At 47.6% G+C, this 19,273-nt stretch overlaps 1 protein-coding gene across 16 annotated transcripts in view; it reads right to left on the bottom strand.

The window, feature by feature from the left end:
* The window catches only part of TENM4 (teneurin transmembrane protein 4), a 1,515,223-nt gene that overhangs the window by 420,124 nt on the left and 1,075,826 nt on the right, over positions 1-19,273 (bottom strand). For all 16 annotated transcript variants that reach the window (XM_083499088.1, XM_083499080.1, XM_083499085.1 and 13 more), the window contains one exon: positions 6,483-6,566. The gene's annotated coding sequence lies outside the window, so the exon portion shown is untranslated. The remainder of the gene's footprint in view (positions 1-6,482; positions 6,567-19,273) is intronic.

Genomic DNA, 19,273 nt, shown 5'->3' with positions numbered 1-19,273 from the left:
AAGCGCTGAGAATTATACTGGGGGCGGTGAAGGAAACCACTGGACCCACACAGCCAAAATAACCCTGAGATCAGGCCCTGCCAACCTTCATGGTTCCATAGGCACTGTGCAAACAAACACCAGTGCATTAATATTAAATAAAAAAGCGCCGGGTCTCCTTGGGAACATTGTTGGCCTTTCCTGCAAAGCAGGCAGCGCCGCTGAACTTGCCCAGTGACTTCCCATCCATCAACATCTAATTACAAGCTTCAAATTAAAACAAAGTTCTAGTCTGGGGCGGCTCCAGCTTTCAAACGCCGCTTGGTGGAAAAGGAGGATTTGCTCTCTCGCACACGTGAGAAGACAGGCTGAAACGCTCTGCGGGTCCACGCGCCATTTCTCCTAGCAGAGCCCCAGAATGCGCTCAATGGTCCATTCCACGGCTATTTACTCCATGCCAAGGTTTTGCCACGGCGGTGCACTTGAGACTGACAGGTGCAAAACAAGCTGGCTTTCAATAGTGTAAATAGACCCGCTGGTTCCCTGCCTCATGGTAGAATCCTTAAGAGTTTAACTGCTGTAAGAGTTTCCAGCACAAATTCATTATACAGTGCTACCTCGGGTTAAGTACTTAATTCGTTCCGGAAGTCCATTCTTAACCTGAAACTGTTCTTAACCTGAAGCACCACTTTAGCTAATGGGGCCTCCTGCTGCTGCCGCGCCGCCGGAACACGATTTCTGTTCTCATCCTGAAGCAAAGTTCTTAACCTGAAGCACTATTTCTGGGTTAGCGGAGTCTGTAACCTGAAGCGTCTGTAACCTGAGGTACCACTGTATTTGTTATACACTGTATTTGTTATACAGTGGTACCTCGGGTCACATACACTTCAGGTTACATACTTTACATACACTTTACATACCATATTTCAAGAGGTAAAAATCCTGACAGCTCAAAAGTTGTTGAGCTTTTTTAGGGCAATCTCATGTTAGCCCCTTTGCCACCACCAAACCAGAGCCATCAGAGCCAGAGCCCAAGTCGCCCACACCAGAGCCAGAACCAGAGCCGCCCACACACCATTTTTTTTTTTAAAAAACCCCAAAATTCAGGACATTTGGTTTAAAATGTAAAATCCCCCCCCCCCCGGATGGACAAGTAGGACCCCAAAGAGAGGACATGTCCAGGAATTCCCAGACATATGGCAACCCTACCTTGCGTGGCGAGTGTCCGCCTGCCCCCAGTGGAAATAAAGACACATGACACAGTTATTTAAGGTTAATAAGGCTACAACTTCATTGGTTACAGGTGATGAGCGGTATTGGCTTAAGCATTGGTCCTAACCGACTATCCAGCTTCAGCCTGTTCGCTTGAAGTCCGGGAAGGGTTAACCACCAGTAGGGGGAGTCCTGCTGATGCACATCAACTAGGAACTCCCCCGGGGTCACCGCTAGGGGGCATGCCTTAGGCCCTCACCTCCCTAGACTCCAGACAGGGCCACGCCCCCCAGAATCCTTTATCGGACTACCCTTCAATATGTGGGGCAGGTGATGGCACTTCCTCCCCCCTTCGACCTACATAACAATACCAATACCAATAGTAACTGCCAATACCAAGAAAGTTGTGACAATTCGCTACGAGGTAGGCAAAAAACCAAGTGGCTGGTGCCAATTTGCCAAGTGGGAAAAAATCCTACCAGGCCCCTTAATGGCGACCAACCGAGGTTCATAGCAAGGTCAAAGACGAAAACCTTAAAGGACCGGAGGGTGGGAAATGGGAGCAGCTGGAAGCGGCAAAAGAGGGAGATCCCCTGCCACGCCTGTGTTAAATGGAGCAGGCCATGTACCCCAGGCCAGCCAATTGGCTGGCCAGGGGATGATGCGGTCGGGGATTCCCTCAATCGCGCGGAGGCTGAGAGCCAGCCCCTGCGCGTGTGGTGGGAGGGTGAAGCCCGCAACCCCACCACCTTTCTAAGTCGAAAGCGGCTTTGTGGTACCTCTCAGTCCTGCAAGTCTATGATTCGAACACTTTTAGACCGCTTTTTAAATTTCACGGCCGTGTTTGCAGTGTTGCAGATCACAAGACAATTAAAAAACCCAACAGAACCACCCGGTATCAAATTAAAGACACACAAAATTCTGCATAGCACGTAGCTCTGTTGAGGCAGCACCGGGTGTTGACATTTTGTGCCCCTAGCAACTTGGTGAAAAATTCCTCTTACAAAGTGGGGTATAACAAATGGGCTAAGCAAATAAATAAGTCTGCCTCCTGCTCATCTTTACCCAACACTGCCAGGCCCAAACCTTGGCCAAAGTTAGCAGCTTCTTCTCCATGTCTCGACACTGTCATTTGATAGATTGTGGTAGTAATACTTAGCTATTTCCCATGGGCGTGGAACAAGGCGTTAATTCACTAACATTTGTCAAAATACTGAAATTCTCTTCCGAGGGACGGCTGTAGCACTGCGGCACGTTATTACACCTCGAGAAAGACAGGGGGGGAAACTACTATTTTGCAGCAGAGATCCTGCTCCGATAACCACCAGTGCACTTTTCATTAATATCTGGTGACAGATGTAGTTCACTGTGGAAAAGTCTATTACCTACACTCTAACATGAAGTTATCTCTTTTTCTTCCAAACAGCATAATGACTGGATCTTTGCCCCAGCATCGCTGACATTTATCAGTTCTTTGCAGGGTGTGAAATCATATCCTCTGCTTATTGTAACTATATTAAGGTGCTTACAAGAACAGGAGAAAAAGGGTGTATGTGTGGTTGCGGGAGAATGACATCAGAAATGTCCAAAAGATACAAAAGAAACTCAATTACTGATCTGTGCGTACAGACACACACACGGCACTCTCAAACTATCCAAATTCTGCACCCGTTTTCCCTCTCTATGAAAAACTTATTTCTGCTCTTGCACAACAGAATTAGGAGTGATATAGGACACTGAAGACCCAGCCTTGCCCAGTGAAGAGCCTGCTTATCTGATTTCGACAAATTTATATACTGCTCAACTGCTGTAGTCTCTGTGCGGTGCACAATAAGGTTACTGAAGATGCAGTACGGGTAAAAAGTTTAAAGCTAGCCATAAAATAAGAAATGGGCTTAAAATGCCTGCAGAAATGAAAAGGTCTTCGCCAGGTGGTCAGCAGGGAAGGGGACTGCCTCGTCTCAGCCAGGAGGGAATTAGAGATTTAGAGCTACTTTGGTTACTTGCTATCACCCCTTAATGCAGGCATCCCCAAACTTGGCCCTCCAGCTGTTTTGGGACTACAAATTCCATCATCCATAGCTAACAGGACCAGTGGTCAGGGATGATGGGAATTGTAGTCCCAAAACAGCTGGAGGGCCAAGTTTGGGGATGCCTGCCTTAATGGGAAGACATTTCTTCTCCTCCCTGGGCTAAAGTGGGCATCTGATTAATGTGCAAAGTCGTCAAGGATCACCACCATCTTTGCGAGCCTAGGAAGGCTTGGCAAATAATTGAGTAATGTAGAGTGGGACCCAAGAGGTGTGCTTTGGAGGTGGCATGACAAGATGGCAGAGTGAGACACTCCTACTGTGGGTCAGAGAAGGTGCCTCAGCAGAGAAGGACCTTGGTGACAATGACTCACATCACTCCAGTAGAGGTCAGGAGGACCTCTCACCTTCTCCATCTGTAAGAAAGAAAGCTATTATCCTTCCCACATTGGAGCTGGGTGTGTGGCTGAGAAGCAGACAGGAGGGTCTTTGCCTGAGGCCACCTATAGATTCAGAGGCCGAGGGGAAATCTGAACTGAAAGACCTACAATGGCTCCCAGTACGTTCCCGAGCACAATTCAAAGTGTTGGTGCTGACCTTGAAAGCCCTAAACGGCCTCGGCCCAGTCGACCTGAAGGAGCGTTTCCACCCCCATCGTTCTGCCCAGATGCTGAGGCCCAGCTCTGAGGGCCTTCTGATGGTTCCCTCAGTGTGAGAAGTGAGGTTGCTGGGAACCAGGCATAGGGCCTTCTTGGTGGTGGTGCCCGCCCTGTGGAACGCCCTCCCATCAGATGTCAAGGAAATAAACAACTATCGGACTTTTCGAAGACATCTGAAGGCAGCCCTGTTTAGGGAAGTTTTTTAATGTTTGATGTTTTATCATGTATTTAATATCCTGTTGGGAGCCGCCCAGAGTGGCTGGGGAGCCCCGGCCAGATGGGCGGGGTATAAGTAATAAATTATTTTTATTAATAATAATGATTAATCTCACCATTCAGTTTCCTCGCTTTCACGCTGATACAACGCAAAAAATGAAACTGCCTGCCACACCAACCTGGGAGACGCAGGGCACGAAAGGGGAGTGCATGCACAAAAAGGTTTATGTCTTCAGATTATTGATATTATTATTATTGCAGGCCGAAGTGTGGGCAGTTAAAAGGCAGTTTCCAGATACAGAAAAAAGCTGCTACCAGTAAGAGGAAGAACAGATGTTTGCCCAGATCATCACAGGAGAGGGAGCGAAGCAGTGGGCCATGGCAGATCCTTAAGAGGCCCACACCTTACAACATCTGACAGGTGTAAAGCATCATAATTACCTTGCAGTAAGCGACCGAGAGGCTTCTGTGCAGACACTGTGCATTCCCCCAAGGGAATTCCCGAAATGCTAAATTGAAAATAGCCTGTTTGCCGTCTACAGAACCAGATTTATTTATTTATTTCGAACAGAGATATTGCCGGAAGGGTGCCCCTACTCGCTTGCCTGAGTTACTTCCTTTAGCACGGCAGGGGTGCTGCTTTTTTGCAATTTAGACAGAAGAAGCAGTATTAAATCACCACAAATGCTTCAGAGAGTGCTTTGGGATTTTTTTTTTAAATTCAAGCAATGCCCTCCCTGCCCCACCAGGGCCAAATATTTCCATAATGTCTGCCAGTCTGCAAAAGTCTTTAAAACTCTTCAGTGCAGCAATTTTCAAAAGTGACCACCTTAAAGGTAAAGGGACCCCGGATCATTAGGTCCAGTCGTGAACGACTCTGGGGTTGCGGCGCTCATCTCGCTTTATTGGCCGAGGGAGCCGGCGTAAAGCTTCCGGGTCATGTGGCCAGCATGACTTAGCCGCTTCTGGCGAACCAGAGCAGCGCACGGAAACACCGTTTACCTTCCCACCGGAGTGGTACCTCTTTATCTACTTGTACTTTGATGTGCTTTCGAACTGCTAGGTTGGCAGGAGCAGGGACCGAGCAACGGGAGCTCACCCCGTCGCGGGGATTTGAACCGCCGAGCTTCTGATCGGCAAGCCCTAGGCTCTGTGGTGTAACCCACAGCGCCATCCGCGTCCCTGGTGACCACCTTACTCAGTTGCAGCAAAAGCAACGGGTCTTGTGGCACCTTAACACAGCCTCTCCGACTTGGCTACTAACCCTGGTGCTATGTTCTGCCTCCACAGATGTGGTGTTGTTGAGAAAAGCAAAGAGGCAGCTGGTTCGGGTCCTACCCACCGGACCAGGAGAAAACAAGCTTGCTCCATCCTCCATGTGACGGCTCTTTAAATATTTGAAGATGACTCTCCTATCTCCTCTCATGCTCCTCTTTTCCAGGCGAAACATATCTCTACCATTCCTCATCAGGCTTCATTTCCAGACCCTTGATCATCTTGGTCACCCTCCTCTGCACACATTCCAGCTTGTCAACATCCTTCTTAAATTGTGGTGCCCAGAAATGGACACAGTACTCCAGTTGGGGTCTGACCAAGGAAGAATAGAGTGGGACTATCACTTCCCTGGATACTATACTTCTGTTCATGGGTATAGCCAGCATTTTTGTTAGTGGGGGCAGGCCATTTCTTGGGGGCAGACCCTCAGTTTGCTATGGATTTTTTTTTTTAAATTGATTTGGGAGGCAGCTGCCTCTCCTTGCCCCCCCCCACCCTTGGCTACGCCCATGCTTCTGTTGACGCAGCTGCTATTCTCTGTAGTTTGCTAGACCTTGCACAATCCTTCTCCTCTCACACACCACATGCCCAATCCTCATTCTAGCTCAGGCACAGGCAACCTCGGCCCTCCAGACGTTTTTGGGACTACAACTCCCATGATCCCTAGCCACCAGGACCAGTGGCCAGGGATGATGGGAATTGTAGTCTCGAAATGTCTGGAGGGCCGAGGTTGCCTATGCCTGTTCTAGCTCCTTCTTTTACATACAGAGAGACTCGAGCCCCCTGGTTTCTTGAAAAGGATTCTTGATTTCTCCTCTTGCATCAACAGATACATAAAAACACAAGACAATCCTCCTGGGGTTTCCAGCAAACTGGTATTAAGAAGCATTAGCTAATCTGACTAACAGCCATTGTGCAATATTTACCGTATGATGTCGGGAACCGAAGGACCTTCAAGCAACCATCACCCCAGCTTCCCTTCCCTTTATCAAAGGGCACACAGATGTGCAGCTACGAAGGCTGCGCAAAGCTTTCCCTCCACGGCAGAATGAACAACAGCATTGCCAAGCCCATTAGAATGGCTTTAGAATTCAACCATGTGGTTATTTACCTGTTGGAAAGATCTAGGAATAATCCATCAAAAGATCCTTGAAGTATGCAGCCTTAACCTGGACATGTGTTGATTGCAGTTTACCTGTCGGGGGAGAGGAAATAAAGAAATACGATAAGGAGTTTGGCCTTTTCAGTTATTTCTTTTAGGCTGGAAAGCAGGAAGTGGAACAATCATATTAATAAGAATAATAGCAGCAGCAGCCATGGGATACTTCTTCAGGGGAAGCCGGGAATTCAAAACAGCTACTGATTTAGCTGAATTATAGAACAGCAATCTTGTCCCCTGATACAGTTAGCTCTTTAAAATCTCATTAAAATCTCGGTGATATGAACAGATGAATGGAAGATGCAAGCATCAAACTAGCAGAGCATCTCAAAAGTTGGTTGAACATCTGGTCTACTGGGTTTTTTTCATATGGAGTCACCATGCTTCCTGGGCTGGCTTGATGGTTTCATATTATTTGGTTTTGCGGGTGTGGTAGAATGGATTCTCACATTGTCCGAAGATGGTTCCAAAAGGTTGTGATTTTTGGATCCTTATTTTTTTTTATTAAAAAACCTTTAAGCAAAAACATGGCTTATTTCCTCCACAATGAATGGAAAATTGAGTTTCCTTATATTATGATCTCTTTCATTCAGAGAAAGAATCACTGGAATAGCACCTAATGCCACACACAGGGCTGGACCCATCATTGCTAGGCAGTAGGACCAGTGGTCAGAGCTGATAGGAGTTATAGTCCAACAACATCTGGTGACCCAAGGTCGAGAAAGGCTGGTCTAAAGCAGGAATGAGTAAATTTTGAGATCCTCCTAAGGTGAAACACGTGGGAATTTTCCAAGCAAAGGCAAAGGTTGGGAAAGGCTACTCTACGGTAACAGGCAGGAAATGTCATGGGATTTCTTGCATGAAAATCACTTGTTCAACCACTGAGCTATGACTCTTCCTGTAGAACAGGGTTTCCCAAATTTGGTACTCCAGCTGTGTTTTTGGACTACAGTTCCCATGACCCCTGATCACTGGTCCTGCTGCTAGGGATGATGGGAGCTGTAGTCCAAAAAACAGCTGGAGACCCAAGTTTGGGAATCCCTAGACACTCTAGAGGTTCCATATCCCCAGTCACAAATGAAAAGTAAAAACCGTTCTAAATGTTTTAAATAAAAATATGTATACACCACCTATTCATTAAAAATATCAAGGTAATATGCAATAGCCCACCCAAATCTCCGCCACCAAAGCATTTGCCAAAGTTAGTAAATGAGATTGAACCAACCTCCCTCTGGTTACAACAGACGCCATCCCACAAGGAAACATTGAAAGAACAACGAAGCACGAAAGCACGGCACAGAGTGATTGCACCTCTTGCATCATGGTTTAGCAAAACAACATCAGAGAGATCTTGAGGCAGCATCGCAAAGCATTAAGATACCACAAAACAATGCAAAATAATCCTAAGCGTGAGCGGCTCACCTGGGATTAGTATTTGCTTAATTCTGAATACAGCTCTTGGCATAATAAAGTCTCCAAGAGATGCCTGAAAGTCAAAAGTGAAGATGTCTGAAGGAAGCTCTGCTGGAGGAGTTCCCTGAAGTGATGGAACCAGCAACACTAAACCCCCAGCTTCTGGTTCGAGGTCAGTTTGGCCTCTGTAACCGGGGCGGTGGGTGGGAACAACTAAACACCACTCCTCTGGATGACCTTACTTCACCAACAAGGAGTGGCGAAATCTGCCAATGAGTGTGTGTTTAAGTAGCATTCTTGAAGAGCGACTCAGCTGGAAATGACAGTCTTCTGAAACCTCCACTCTCCAGGTGTTTCATTGAACTACAGCTGCCACCATCCCCAGCCACCTTAGCCAATGTCCAGGGATGATGGCAGTCATAGTCTAAAGCCATTTCTGGGAAGCCAGGGCTGAAGAAGGCTACCTTAATAGGCACAACGGGGAGAGAATTTAAGCTCCCACATCTTGCCACATGTTGTTGTTGTTTAGTCGTGTCTGACTCTTCGTGACCCCATGGACCAGAGCACGCCAGGCACTCCTGTCTTCCACTGCCTCCTGCAGCTTGGTCAAACTCATGTTCGTAGCTTCGAGAACACTGTCCAACCATCTGTCATCCCCTTCTCCTTGTGCCCTCCATCTTTCCCGACATCAGGGTCTTTTCCAGGGAGTCTTCTCTTCTCATGAGGTGGCCAAAGTATTGGAGCCTCAGCTTCAGGATCTGTCCTTCCAGTGAGCACCCAGGCCTGATTTCCTTAAGAATGGATCGGATTGATCTTCTTGCAGTCCATGGGACTCTCAAGAGTCTCCTCCAGCATCATAATTCAAAAGCACCAATTCTTTGGCAATCAGCCTTCTTTATGGTCTAGCTCTCACTTCCATACATCACTACTGGGAAAACCATAGCTTTAACTATACATAGACCAATTTCTTGCCCTGTCCACAAGTGCACAGGAGCCAAGCCTGACAACTGTAGCACCCTCTAGGCCAGCCTTTCTCAACCTGTGGGTCCCCAGATGTTGTTGAACCACAACTCCCATCACCCCTAGGTAGCAAGGCCAGAGCTCAGGGATGATGGGAGTTGTAGTCCAACAACATCTGGGGGCCCACAGGTTGAGAACCGCTGCTCTAGGCATTTGCTAATGGAGGAGATCAGGGAAAGCCATGCCTGACACCCTCTGTTTTATCCAAGGCCTTTGCATTGAGCAGGAAGATCTGGAGGAGCTTTTAAGGAAGTTTGGCTGGGCATATTGGAAACCCTGGTGGCAGAGCCCAGTGCAGTAAGCTTGGTAGTGCCAGGGCATCGGAGAGGTTTGGGACACATGCTGCTGTCCTCATCCTCAGTTTCTGCTCTTGAATGTTCTGTCTACATGCCTGGAGAGGGTTATAACTTTCTCCAATGTCAAGGCCCTTTGTCCTCAGTTGCCATGCATTTTCATTCTATCATTTGCTTAGCCTCCAGAAAGCTCAGAGCAACTTATGTTAGGCAGCAGTTACCCACTTAGTTTGCATACCAATTAGATTTCCAGGACAAGTGTTCATGACCAGCTGAAATGCAACAGGTGCACCAATAAGCAACTATCTTACTTCTAAAAGACATCTGAAGGCAGCCCTGTTTAGGGAAGTTTTTAATGTTTAATGCTGTATTGTTTTTTAATATTTGGTTGGGAGCCGCCCAGAGTGGCTGGGGACTGGGGAAACCCAACCAGATGGGCGGGGTATAAATAATAATATATCATCATCATCATCATCTCAGTGCTGCAAAGAAAAGTTACAGCTGTTGGATGTGTGGTTGCTGTGGAGCTCTGAAAGATGCAGGAGACTTGGGGCTGCGCATCCATGTGTGGCAACTGTGACAGTTTGTGCCCTTGGTTTCAGCACCCGTCATTTGAGCTCTGTGGCTTTTGAAAATGCTATAAATAAGCATGAAGAGACCTCATTCCAAATCCATCATCAGTGTAATTTGCACTACACAGAACTTGGGTACAATATAATTAGCAAATGCATTGCAATAATTTATTTTTGGTTTAAAAGGCTGAACAGTCACGGTCTTCTAACAAGGTGGGGAAGAAAAAAACAGAGCTATGAGCCAAGTGGTTTTTTTTTTAGTCCCCCTTTTTCTCTCTTATTCTGGCTCCTATTAATTCAGTCATTTTACCTTTTGGTGCGCATTCACTCACCTATGCAATGCGAGCCGCTCCACTGAGAAGGGTTTTGAATACTGAGCCTGCTTTTTTTGTTTTTTGTTTTGGGCGCGATGCAAAACGCAAAGCTAAAGCCGCGAGAGCCCCTCTGCATTTGCATTATTATGATTAACACTACTCCAAACAGAAAGCATCCGGCGGTATTAATTACAGGAATGGTGAGATTCAAATAGTCATAAATCATTAGACAGCATAATGTAAACTCCCCGAAACCTTATCAGAAACTAATTTTGCATGACTTCAGAGGCTTTTTTCTTCCCTGCTCTGCCTTTCCACCTCATTTATATGGTGACTGTTGACGTAACGGCAGGAATTGTACGTGCTTGATTGAGAGGTATGAAAAGAAAGAGCAGAGAGGGTGAAATTTATGACTTTCCCTAACAGCTACTTTTGTGTTACGCATAACTCTTTATCCTAGAGGGTGGAAAGGTTATGGCTGGTATTTAACTAACCTCTCCCATCATCTCAAGGATTTCCATTTGCACAACTCCTTCCCCCTCTTGCCAGATCTGCTCCAAAGCATTGGGGGAACTTCTAGAACTGATTTAGGGGGTACAGAGGGAGGAGAGGCAGGGGCTGATGGGAGTTGTGGAGGACACCGCATTTGCTTACCCTGCACTAGGCACATCTGTCTGAGTTTACAGCATGTAATACTATACCTACAATTACTAAATAATAAAACAAGCGACGGGGTGAGCTCCTGTTGCTTGGTCCCCGCTCCTGCCAACCTAGCAGTTCGAAAGCACATCAAAAGTGCAAGTAGATAAATAGGTACCACTCCGGCGGGAAGGTAAACGGCATTTCCGTGCGCTGCTTTGGTTCACCAGAAGCGGCTTGGTCATGCTGGCCACATGACCCGGAAGCTGTATGCCGGCTCCCTCTGCCAGTAAAGCGAGATGAGCGCCGCAACCCCAGAGTCGTCCACGACTGGACCTAATGGTCAGGGGTCCCTTTACCTTTAAGTCCCATTGAGTTCAATGGGTCCTTTCTCCAAGGTAAGTGGAGCCTGAGGTTCTATTCTGAACTTGAGGCTCTATCCTGGAATTAATACCCAGCTGCCTCAAGAGATCTGCAGCAATGCACTCTAACTGCACTAAGGATACAGAAGCACTTTTTGCCTTGGAGCAGGACCCTCCTTTGAAGGAAGGCAAAGTCCTCTTGACTCACAGAGCTGAGCTTAGGGCCCCACCATGAGGAATGTGCTTATCTTGGGTTCCTTTGAGATTCAGGGCCTTCTCCTAACACCCTCAATCACTGGAATTAAAGAGGCAAACAAGCATTTGTTCTCTGCAGGGAGTTGTAAGCCACCCTATCAGGAGCTCATTGCATTGAGGTTGGGCCTTCAATGGAAAACTGGAGCTCTTTCCTGCACGCACAACGAACCAAACATTTCTTCTTCTTTGGTGATCACTCATAGCCGAGTAAGATTGTCTTCCAGAAGCATGGTTTTAACAATGACTGTGGAGGCCAATTCTGGATCCACATGTCTTTGCACAGTGGGGACATTGGTTTCCAGGCAGGAGCTGATCACAGTGTGGATTTGCCCAGTGTACCTTCCTCTTAGCGTGTTTATCCCTTTCGCCCTGAGTTCAAATATCTTCAAAGCCCATGACACCTTTGGCAAAGGCTGTTCTCCAATTGGAGCGCTCGCAGGCAAGTGTTTCCCAATTGTTGGTGTTTATACTACATTTTTTAAAATTTGCCTTGAGACAGTCTTTAAACCTCTTTTGTTGACCACCAGCAATACGTTTTCCATTTGTAAGTTCAGAATATGGAAGATGGTAACCAGACATCCGCACAACATGACCAGTTTAACGAAGTTGAAGTTGAAGAGTCATTGCTTCAACACTGGTGATCTTTGCTTCTTCCAGTACACTGGCATTAGTTTGCCTGTCTTCCCAGGTGATGTGTTTTGGAGACACCATTGATGAAATCTTTTGAGTAGTTGGAGATGGCGTTTATAAGTCTCCTTCCAAACCAAAATAAGTCACTTTTCCATTTATTTAGGCATTAAGTATTTGTACAATGGCAACACTTAAGTATCTGCAGAATATTGACAAGGGAGGAGGCACTGCCCGACATTGGGTGAGCTTGTTGTGTTTGTGTGACGTCACATGGGCAACACACAAGCGTGATGTCAAGTGCATTGAGAGGAGGCTGCAAGGCCCTATGAGACTCTCTGCCTCCATGAGGAGGCCCGGCAAGGCCTGGCCCCTCAAGATCAGGGGGAGCACCCGCCCTACCGAGCTGTGGAACTCCCTCCCACCAGATGTCAAAGAGAAAAACAACTACCTGACTTTTAGAAGACATCTGAAGGCAGCCTGTTTAGGGAAGCTTTTAATGTTTAATAGGTTATTGTATTTTAATATGTAATAATAATAATGTAATAATAATAATAATAATAATAATAATAATAATAATAATAATAATGCAATAAAGCAATAAAGCAATAAAACATCAAACATTAAAAACTTCCCCAAACAGGGCTGCCTTCAGATGTTTTCTAAAAGTCAGGTAGTTGTTTATTTCCTTGACATCTGGTGGGAGGGAGTTCCACAGAGTGGGCGCCACTACCGAGAAGGCCCTCTGCCTGGTTCCCTGTAACCTCACTTCTCGCAGGGAGGGAATCGCCAGAAGGCCCTCGGTGCTGGACCTCAGTGTCTGGGCAGAACAATGGGGGTGAAGATGCTCCTTCAGGTATACTGAACCGAGGCTGTTTTGGGCTTTAAAGGTCAGCACCAACACTTTGAATTGTGCTCAGAAACGTGAATCCTGTGTCCAATTCTGGGCAGTGGCGTAGCGTGGGTTGTCAGCACCTGGGGCAAGGCAAGTAATTTGCGCCCCCTAACTTGTAGATTTGCGCCCCCTAACCCCCAGATGTTGCACCCGGTGCAGCCGGCCCCCCCTGCACCCCCACGCTACGCCACTGGCGAGCGCCTCCTAAGCATGTGCAGAGCGCCTCCCTCCGCCCCTGCCACGCGGAGCTCAGCCTGCGCGTGGGCAGGCCCTTTGCGTCACGCGCACTTGGCAATCCCCGGCACCTCTCCTCTCCTCTCTCTCTCCCTGGAGAAATGAAGCAGTGACCCAACAAGGAGTAGCAAAGGATGGGCGTGTTTCGTCCCTGATGCGGATGAGATCAAGGCGCCGGCAACGGGAAGGAGGCGGGGGAGAAGCAGGAGCAGGCCAGCCGGGGCTGCTCCAGACCCCCCCATCTCTCCCATCGCCGCTGGAGGGGTCATGGAGGCACTGAGCCCGGGAGGCGGGTAGCCAGCCAGGGCGCACCTACCCAACCTCGCCGCGCCCAGGCGCGCTGCTCTCTCCAGCTTCCTCCCAGCCGGGCCAGCGGCTCCATCTCTTCCTTTGCCTCTTTGAGCCGCTTAATTCCCAGCAAGCGATTAGCAGGCTCGGATCGGATCCTGCGGCAGGCGGCGCCTCCACCTCCTCCTCCTCCCAGCTTTGCTGCTGCTGCTGCGCGGCTCTTTTCCCTCCACCGACGGCACGCTGCGCCTTGGAGAGGTTCCCGCTTCCTCGAGGGGGGCCGGCCAAACAGAGACGACGACCCCCCACCGCAAACAAGCCTCGATTGCTTGTCCCTTCCCTCTGGACTCGCCCCCCCCCAGATGTTGCGCCCGGTGCGGCCGGCACCCCTGGCACCCCCCACCCTACGCCACTGATTCTGGGCACCATAATTTAAGAAGGATGTTGACAAGCTGGAAGGTGTGCCAGGCTCTCCATGTAAACCCATTAACAGCCAGGTAAACCCATCAACAGGTTTCGTGCCAGACAGGATTCTGTTGTAGACCCCCCTTCTGTGATGTAGGTATGATGTACTGGGTGGTGGTCTTGGGCTGCAGGGTGGCAATTTAAAAAGTCTATATAAGGCCTTGCAAACCATTGTTCTGGGTTGCTCTTCCGTCCTTTGTGTGGTGAGTGAGGGCCCTGTTGCAACAGCTCAATAAAGATCAGGCTTACTAGCTGCTTTGCTTCTCAATATTCTCTGGTTGGTCTCTGTTATTTTCTCCTACCGAGAGGGAACCCACTTAAGGGCTCTATACGGGCTCTCTTAGATACCCCATAAGGGAAGAAGGGCAGATTTTGTTTACAACAGTACCCCAAGATTTACAGCGCCTAGGCGGGCCCGGGAGATTGCTTGTCACCCGAAGGGAAATCAATACAACCCCCCTTTCTTCTCGCCCGGTCATTTCGACAGAATGAGATTTCAGTTTCTTTGCTAGAAGCACGAATCCAGCCTCCTCGCCGTCCGACCTTCCCCAGCGACCACCACACAGGCACACACACCCCTCCAAGGTGCTATGCAAACATCATTACCATATGACATTACCCAGCCCTGTTCCATTATTTAATGCCTCTGGAGGAGAGCCTGAGAGTGAGCCTTTTAATCCTCGGCAAATTGACAGGATCTCTATCCTGGGAGATGCAAATTGAATAAAAACGAAAGGGTCTGGACTGCACCTATTGCATTCTCCCCAGCCGCTTCAAGCTACCCTCCTCCCCACTGCCAATTAGTTCTCTCCCGGAAAAGGGTGCAGGAGGAAATCCACAGAACTGCGTTTCGCCAGTTGTCAATAACAATAAAAGCTCGCCTGTGCAGTCTTCCTCCAGACCTGAATTCTGCATTTCCAACCCGCCAATTAAACTCCTGCTGCGACTTTAGAAGTTGCAGCCACTGTGCAGCTGTTCTGCTTTGCTGGCACTAAATTTCCCTCAGTAGTGGATCAACGTGTTTAAACACTTTGATCTTCCTTATCTCAGCAGAGGGATTTGAAAGCCTACTTGGAGAAACAAGCTTTCATTTGGGCTCAACCCTTCTTTATCTAACCTGAAACTTTGGGTGTTTGGGGTTGTGTTTTTTTATTTTATTTAAAAAAACCTCATTGTCTTTGGAAATCGCTTCTTTCCCTGTGCACACAAACTCAGGCATTCTCTTTCTCTCTCTAACAAGAAAAAGAAAATGGGGGGAGATTTAGCCGGTGGTACTCCAAAGGGCAGATAAAGGCTACAAAGGAGACAAAATTCTATATGCAGTAATTCCATATCATCTCAATATCGGGCACATGCTCTCAGATTTTCTATTAAATCTTCTTCAAACACCCCACCAGCTTCCCTGAGTATGCAGACACAATGGTGGTTCTGTTAGAAAACATCAATGAAGAAATGTGGTTTTAACAAGGGCTGCTCCAGTTTCCTACCCAAACCTGGGAACATCTTAGCTAAACTGGAAATATGCAAAATGTTGATTGGTGTTTTCTGCTCCAAACAAAATTTTCAGATTGGCACCAGAATTCAAGGAATGCATTTATTATTATTATTATTATTATTATTATTATTATTCCTGTGCAGGCATGGTGTACACTGCACCAAGGGATTTGTAGTCACAGTGTGATTACAGAACAGGGAAGGGGTAGAAAGGGCTCTATGAATTGAAAACAGAGACATTGTATGTACCCTTTATTAAAATCATTTAATAATAATCCATATTATAGCACTCAAGAAAAATTTGCAAACAAAGTCCAAAGACAGTTACCACACTGCAGCATGGATTATTTATTATCTTTTACAACTAGAAGACAAATGGATAAAACGTTGGAATTTGACCAAAAGAACCAAGGTAAAATCCTTTCCCAGCTTCCTGTCTCAACCTAACCGGAATCACAAGGTTGTTGCAAGGACAGAAGGAATCAGACAGGGTAGGCATCCTTTGCAATGTCTTGAGCTCCTTGGGAAAGACGTAGGATAAAAATAACACCCTCCCTTCTTTCCTTACAAGTGAAAGTATGAGGACCCGGACCCTGCAATCATCATCTGAGGCCCTTCTTTGTGTGCTTCCTCCACAAGAGGCCCACAGGGCGGAAACACAAGAACGGGGCCTTTTCTGCAATGGCCCCCCATTCCTGGAATGCTGTCTCCAAGGAGGTTTGCCTAGCGCCTTCGTTACATATCTTTGGGTGCCAGGCAAAAACGTTTCTCTTCTCCCAGGATGTGGCTTGGAGAGGGGGTGTGCTCTGGGAGCCAGACCAAGAAATCTGTACCGCTCTATTCTGCCTTGGTCAGACCACAATTAGAATACTGCATCCAGTTCTGGGTACCACAATTTAAGGAGGATATTGTCAAGCTGGTACATGTGCAGGGGAGGGAGATCAAGATGATCAAGGGTCTGGAAACCAAGCCTTATGAGGAATGGCTGAAGGAGTAGGAGTATATGATAGCCACATCAAAAGGCTTGTTATAAGGAAAATGGGGCATGCTTGTTTTCTCTTGGCTGCCTGTCATAAATGCTGAAATTCCTGCGTTGGAGTAGGATGGACAAGAAGATCCTCAGGATTTCTTCCAACTCTACAATCCTATGTTTCTATGAAGTGTAAGGGGCCTGAGGTTCTGTCCCTGGGCCTGAGGTCCCATGGAATAAACCTCCTATGATAAAATACTATCAAAATCAGTCCCATGGCCCATGTATTCCAAGCATACACACCTGGAGGAAAGTCTCAGAGGGACTATCCTCTAGTCTCAGTAAGGTGATGATGAAATAATAATAATAATAATAATAATAATAATAATAATAATAATAATAATAATACCCCGCACATCTGGCTTGGTTTCCCCAACCACTCTGGGCGGCTTCCAACAAAATATTAAAAACACACCAAAACATTAAAAACTTTCCTAAACAGGGCTGCCTTCTCATAGTAAGGGAACCGCCAGAAGGCCCTCGAAGCTGGACCTCAGTGTCCAGGATGAACGATAAGGGGTGCAGATGCTCCTTCAGGTGTTTAGAGCTTTAAAGGTCAGCACCAACACTTTGAATTGTGCTCGGAAACATACTGGGAGCCAATGTAGGTCTTTCAGGACCGGTGTTGTATGGTCTCGGCGGCCGCTCCCAGTCGCCAGTCTAGCTGCCGCATTCTGGATTGGTTATAGTTTCCGGGTCACCTTCAAAGGTGATCTTACTCCCCTGAAGACACGGTTAGGGTTGCAAAATGCCGCAACTCATTGTTTCCCAGCAAGCCACCTATGAAGAAGGCCCTTTGATTTGAGGACATTTTACTTGCTGGACAAGTTCATCTGTCGGAAAATCCTAGCTATACACAAGTATCGGTTCCATCCACATTCCAGCATGGAAGGAAGCGTGCTTCTCCTACCTGGTGAAACCAAGGTGATTAAGCACACTTACCCCTGTGTTTACGCCTGCTCCTTGGGAGAAAGGCAATGGCAAACCTAGACTGCATCTTAAAAAGCAGAGACATCACCTTGCCAACAAAGGTCCGTCTAGTTAAAGCTATGGTTTTGCCGGTAGTGATGTATGGAAGTGAGAGCTGGACCATAAAGAAGGCTGATCGCTGAAGAATTGATGCTTTTGAATTATGGTGCTGGAGGAGACTCTTGAGAGTCCCATGGACTGCAAGAAGATCAAACCTATCCATTCTGAAGGAAATCAGCCCTGAGTGCTCACTGGAAGGACAGATCCTGAAGCTGAGGCTCCAAGACTTTGGCCACCTCATGAGAAGAGAAGACTCCCTGGAAAAGACCCTGATGCTGGGAAAGATTGAGGACACAAAAAGAAGGGGTCAACAGAGGACGAGATGGTGGGACAGTGTTCTCGAAGCTACAAACATGAGTTTGACCAAACTGCGGGAGGCAGTTGAAGACAGGAGTGTCTGGCGTGCTTTGGTCCATGGAGTCACGAAGAGTCGGACTCAACTAAACGACTAAACAACAACAACATCTGTGTTGGAGCCTTTTGAGTAGCACTGGGATGATTTAAGGTAGAATAAAATCACACGCTTTTGATACGGGGTTTTCCCCTTTCTCCTCTCCCCCCAAAACATGCTGCAAATCATCAGCACGTTCTCCTCAGTTGGACACAAATTAGAGTCAGACTTTGTGCAGGGGCAGGAAAGTTCTCGGGCAGCCTGTCTTATTTTATTTGCAGAAAATAAGCCCAGGAATTTCTGGGGTCACGGGCAGACACCACGCTGGGCAGTGTCATAACACACACGGGTGGAACAGGCCCTACTCCATTTCCGAAGGAACCCCACAGCTCCCATAAATCAGTCAGCAGGTACCTTGGGCCCACAGATATTAGCAAAGCTGACTCAAGGAATTGAAAAATGGAGCGAGGTTATTTGAAGGCTGTGATTGTTATTACACCAGGCTCGCCAAGGCAGGGAAGGGGGAGAAAGGAAGTGCCAAAGCGACAAGAGACTTGAGCCAATGGAGACAAGGTGAACCCTAGCAGCCTTTCAGGAAAAGGGGGAAGAAAACAGAAAGGCAATTCATAGTATGGGCACCTTAGACAGTGAAACTCAGGATGAAATTGAACTTAGATTGATACCTGCTGCAATTCCTGCATTGCAGGGGGCTGGATGATAATGATAATAATAATATTATTATTAATATTTGTACCCCACCCATCTGACTGAGTTGCCCCAGCCACTCGTTTGGGCTCCTTCAACTCTTTTAGCTGTCCATGGAGGTGCAGGTCAGTTCTGCGTCCAGGGCAGCTGTTTAGCAGCTCCATCTGGTATGCAGGATGAGACCCTCCCTGCCCGCAGACTGTCTCCCCAGAGTGGTGCAGGCTCTGGTTATCTCCCGCTTGGACTACTGCATTGTGCTCTACATGGGGCTACCTTTGAAGGTGACCCGGAAACTGCAACTAATCCAGAATGTGGCAGCTAGACTGGTGACTGGGAGCAGCTGCCGAGACCACATAACACCGGTCTTGAAAGACCTACATTGGCTCCCAGTACGTTTCCGAGCACAATTCAAAGTGTTGGCGCTGACCTTGAAAGCCCTAAATGGCCTTGTCCCAGTAGACCTGAAGGAGCATCTCCACGCCCATCATTCTGCCTGGACACTGAGGTCCAGCACCGAGGGCCTTCTGGCAGTTCCCTCACTGCAAGAAGCCAAGGGAACCAGGCAGAGGGCCTTCTTGGTAGTGATACCCACCCTGTGGAACGCCCTCCCACCAGATGCCAAAGAGAAGAACAACTACCAGACTTTTAGAAGACATCTGAAGGCAGCCCTCTTTAGGGAAGCTTTTAATGTTTAACAGACTACTGTATTTTAATACT

The sequence above is a fragment of the Podarcis liolepis genome (assembly GCF_965112155.1).
Source record: "Podarcis liolepis genome assembly, chromosome: 4".
Taxonomy (NCBI): domain Eukaryota; kingdom Metazoa; phylum Chordata; class Lepidosauria; order Squamata; family Lacertidae; genus Podarcis; species Podarcis liolepis.
The sequence above is the reverse complement of the archived record's forward strand: the minus strand, read 5'-3'. Positions and strand labels throughout refer to the sequence as shown.